Source organism: Carex rostrata, unplaced genomic scaffold, assembly GCF_964058835.1.
Source record: "Carex rostrata unplaced genomic scaffold, lpCarRost1.2 SCAFFOLD_36, whole genome shotgun sequence".
In the NCBI taxonomy this organism is placed as follows: domain Eukaryota; kingdom Viridiplantae; phylum Streptophyta; class Magnoliopsida; order Poales; family Cyperaceae; genus Carex; species Carex rostrata.
In genome coordinates, this window is record NW_027601209.1 from 227,501 (window position 1) to 232,500 (window position 5,000).

The window sequence follows — 5,000 nt, forward strand, 5'->3', positions numbered from 1 at the left end:
GCGCGGCTACCCGCATCGGTCTTACGGGCGCCTCCACGCTTAGACGTCCTGCCCGAACGTGTTTCGCCGGCTTTACGGCTGGGGATTTCAACCCGCTCGGTCTCTGCGGGGCGCCTCCACGCTTAGGCGCCCCAATGAACCGTGTTTCGCCGGCTTTACGGCTGGGGATTTCAACCCGCTCGGTCTCTGCGGGGCGCCTCCACGCTTAGGCGCCCCAATGAACCGTGTTTCACCGGCTTTACGGCTGGGGATTTCAACCCGCGCGGCTACCCGCATCGGCCTTACGGGCGAAACTCCACGCGGAGTCACCCTGCCCGACCGCTTTTCGCCGGCTTTACGGCTGGGGATTTCAACCCGCATCGGTCTTACGGGCGCCTCCACGCTTAGACGCCCTGCCCCACCGTGTTTCGCCGGTTCTACGGCTGGGGATTTCAACCCGCGTGGTCCGTGTTTTTCGGTAACATATTCGTGTTCCTTGCCCCCGAATCGTGTCTTTTGTCCCCGCTGCACCGTGTTTTTTGCCCCCGCTCAACCGTGTTCTTTGCCCCCGCTCAACCGTGCTTACTGCCCCCGCTCAACCGTGCTTTTTCGGTAACATAATCGTGTTTTCGGGTAACATAATCTTGTTTTTCGGGCCATTTTACACCGACGGAGGCACCCACAGGGGCCATGTACACCCCGCTTGGCATGTACATGAGGGGCTGCCTCTTCCAAAAATCCTTCCCCCCTATAGGGGAATATGCATTTTGGGTCTCCAGCCACGCCCAGGGTTACCACCCCCTGGAAATCCCCCAGGTTTACCCCCCATTTTATGTGGATGCATAGATTCAGACCGCCCTGCTCCACCGCTTTTGGCCATTTTTGCCCAACGTTAGCCGCTTCGGCTTGCCGCTGGACTGTTTTCGGGCCTTTTTCACCGACGCTTGGCCGTATCCGCTTAGTTTTCCCCAACGCTTGGCCGCATCCGCTTAGTTTTCCCCCGCTGGACTGTTTTCGGGTCACTTTTGCCCAACGTTAGCGGCTTCCGCTTGCCGCTGGACTGTTTTCGGGCCCTTTTTCACCGACCCTTGGCCGTATCCGCTTAGTTTTCCCCAACTCGTGGCCGCATCCGCTTAGTTTTCCCCCGCTGAACTGTTTTCGGGTCACTTTTGCCCAACGTTAGCCGCTTCCGCTTGCCGCTGGGATGTTTTCGGGCCATTTTTCCCCAACACTTGGCCGTATCCGCTTAGTTTTCCCCAACGCGTGGCCGCATCCGCTTAGTTTTCCCCCGCTGAACTGTTTTCGGGTCAGTTTTGCCCAACGTTAGCCGCTTCCGCTTGCCGCTGGACTGTTTTCGGGCCAATTTCCACCGACTCTTGGCCGTATCCGCTTAGTTTTCCCCAACGCGTGGCCGCATCCGCTTAGTTTTCCCCCGCTGAACTGTTTTCGGGTCAGTTTTGCCCAACGTTAGCCGCTTCCGCTTGCCGCTGGACTGTTTTCGGGCCAATTTCCACCGACTCTTGGCCGTATCCGCTTAGTTTTCCCCAACGCGTGGCCGCATCCGCTTAGTTTTCCCCCGCTGAACTGTTTTCGGGTCACTTTTGCCCAACGTTAGCCGCTTTCGCTTGCCGCTGGGCTGTTTTCGGGCCAATTTCCACCGACACTTGGCCGGATCCGCTTAGTTTTCCCCAACGCGTGGCCGCATCCGCTTAGTTTTCCCCCGCTTAACTGTTTTCGGGTCACTTTTCCCCAACGTTAGCCGCTTCCGCTTGCCGCTGGGCTGTTTTCGGGCCATTTTTCCCCAACACTTGGCCGTATCCGCTTAGTTTTCCCCAACGCGTGGCCGCATCCGCTTAGTTTTCCCCCGCTGAACTGTTTTCGGGTCACTTTTGCCCAACGTTAGCCGCTTCCGCTTGGCACTGGACTGTTTTCGGGCCAATTTCCACCGACTCTGGGCCGGATCCGCTTAGTTTTCCCCAACGCTTGGCTGCATCCGCTTAATTTTCCCCAGCTGAACTGTTTTCGGGTCACTTTGTCCCAACGTTAGCCGTTTCCGCTTGCCGCTGGACTGTTTTCGGGCCATTTTCCACCGACTCTTGGCCGTATCCGCTTGGTTTTCCCCAACGCTTGGCTGCTTCCGCTTAATTTCCCCCAGCTGAACTGTTTTCGGGTCACTTTTGCCCAACGTTAGCCGTTTCCGCTTGCCGCTGGACTGTTTTCGGGCCATTTTTCACCGACACTTGGCCGTATCCGCTTAGTTTTCGCCAACAATTGGCTGCATCCGCTTAATTTTCCAAGCTATACTGCTTTCGGGTCAGTTTTGCCCAACGTTAGCCGCTTCCGCTTGCCGCTGGGCTGTTTTCGGGCCATTTTCCACCCACGCTGGCACCGACGGGGCCATGTACACCCACGCGCGTGTACATGAGGGGGCACCCATTTTTGAAAACCTTGCCCCCCTATAGGGGAATATGCATTTTGAGGCTCTAGCCACGCCCAGGGTTACCACCCCCTGAAAATCCCCCAAGTCAAAATCACCCATGTAAAATATTCAAAAAAATCTCAAAAAATCACAAAAAATTTATAAAACCAAATAAATTCAAAAAAAAAAAAAAATTCAAAAATTCAAAAAAAATTCAAAAAATTCAAAAAAATTCAAAAAAATTCAAAAATTTCAAAAATTCAAAAAAAGTCCAAAAACCCAAAAAAACTTCAAAAATTTCAAAAATTCAAAAAAATTTCAAAAAAAATTTCAAAAATTTGCCCCGCTGAACTTTTTTCGGGTCAGTTTTGCCCAACGTTAGCCGCTTCCGCTTGCCGCTGGACTGTTTTCGGGCCAATTTCCACCGACTCTTGGCCGTATCCGCTTAGTTTTCCCCAACGCGTGGCCGCATCCGCTTAGTTTTCCCCCGCTGAACTGTTTTCGGGTCACTTTTGCCCAACGTTAGCCGCTTCCGCTTGCCGCTGGGCTGTTTTCGGGCCAATTTCCACCGACACTTGGCCGCATCCGCTTAGTTTTCCCCAACGCGTGGCCGCATCCGCTTAGTTTTCCCCCGCTTAACTATTTTCGGGTCACTTTTCCCCAACGTTAGCCGCTTCCGCTTGCCGCTGGGCTGTTTTCGGGCCATTTTTCCCCAACACTTGGCCGTATCCGCTTAGTTTTCCCCAACGCGTGGCCGCATCCGCTTAGTTTTCCCCCGCTGAACTGTTTTCGGGTCACTTTTCCCCAACGTTAGCCGCTTCCGCTTGCCGCTGGGCTGTTTTCGGGCCAATTTCCACCGACTCTGGGTCGGATCCGCTTAGTTTTCCCCAACGCTTGGCTGCATCCGCTTAATTTTCCCCAGCTGAACTGTTTTCGGGTCACTTTGTCCCAACGTTAGCCGTTTCCGCTTGCCGCTGGACTGTTTTCGGGCCATTTTCCACCGACTCTTGGCCGTATCCGCTTGGTTTTGCCCAACGCTTGGCTGCTTCCGCTTAATTTCCCCCAGCTGAACTGTTTTCGGGTCACTTTTGCCCAACGTTAGCCGTTTCCGCTTGCCGCTGGACTGTTTTCGGGCCATTTTTCACCGTCACTTGGCCGTATCCGCTTAGTTTTCGCCAACAATTGGCTGCATCCGCTTAATTTTCCAAGCTATACTGCTTTCGGGTCAGTTTTGCCCAACGTTAGCCGCTTCCGCTTGCCGCTGGGCTGTTTTCGGGCCATTTTCCACCCACGCTGGCACCGACGGGGCCATGTACACCCACGCGCGTGTACATGAGGGGGCACCCATTTTTGAAAACCTTGCCCCCCTATAGGGGAATATGCATTTTGAGGCTCTAGCCACGCCCAGGGTTACCACCCCCTGAAAATCCCCCAAGTCGAAATCACCCATGTAAAATATTCAAAAAAATCTCAAAAAATCACAAAAAATTTATAAAATCAAATAAATTCAAAAAAAAAAAAAAAATTCAAAAATTCAAAAAAAATTCAAAAAATTCAAAAAAATTCAAAAAAATTCAAAAAATTCAAAAATTCAAAAAAAGTCCAAAATCCCAAAAAAACTTCAAAAATTTCAAAAATTCAAAAAAATTTCAAAATTTCAAAAAAAATTTCAAAAATTTGCCCCGCTGAACTGTTTTCGGGTCACTTTTGCCCAACGTTAGCCGCTTCCGCTTGCCGCTGGACTGTTTTCGGGCCTATTTCCACCGACTCTTGGCCGTATCCGCTTAGTTTTCCCCAACGCGTGGCCGCATCCGCTTAGTTTTCCCCCGCTTAACTGTTTTCGGGTCACTTTTCCCCAACGTTAGCTGCTTCCGCTTGCCGCTGGGCTGTTTTCGGGCCATTTTTCCCCAACACTTGGCTGGATCCGCTTAGTTTTCCCCAACGCGTGGCCGCATCCGCTTAGTTTTCCCCCGCTGAACTGTTTTCGGGTCACTTTTTCCCAACGTTAGCCGCTTCCGCTTGCCGCTGGACTGTTTTCGGGCCAATTTCCACCGACTCTGGGCCGGATCCGCTTTGTTTTCCCCAACGCGTGGCCGCATCCGCTTAGTTTTCCCCCGCTTAACTGTTTTCGGGTCACTTTTCCCCAACGTTAGCCGCTTCCGCTTGCCGCTGGGCTGTTTTCGGGCCAATTTCCACCGACTCTTGGCCGGATCCGCTTAATTTTCCCCAGCTGAACTGTTTTCGGGTCATTTTAGCCCGACGGGGGCACCGACGGGACTGTTTTCGGGCCATTTTGCACCGACGCTTGGCCGCATGCGCTCAGTTTTGGGGCCATTTTTCACTGACGGCTGGCCGCATCCGCTTAGTTGCCCCCGCTTTGCTGATTTTTGCGCCGTTTTTTTTGTTGAACTTCAGGTTTCAAACTTCCAATTTTTTTTCCAAACTGCAGATTTCATATTTTATATTTTTAATAAATTTGAACTTTTTCAAAATATAAAAAAAGTATTGCCTACATCCATAATTTGGATCGCGTACAATCCGGAAGTTTGAGAAATGGTCCACACCGGGTGTGAACCATCCAATCCGAAAAAAGTGGGAATTT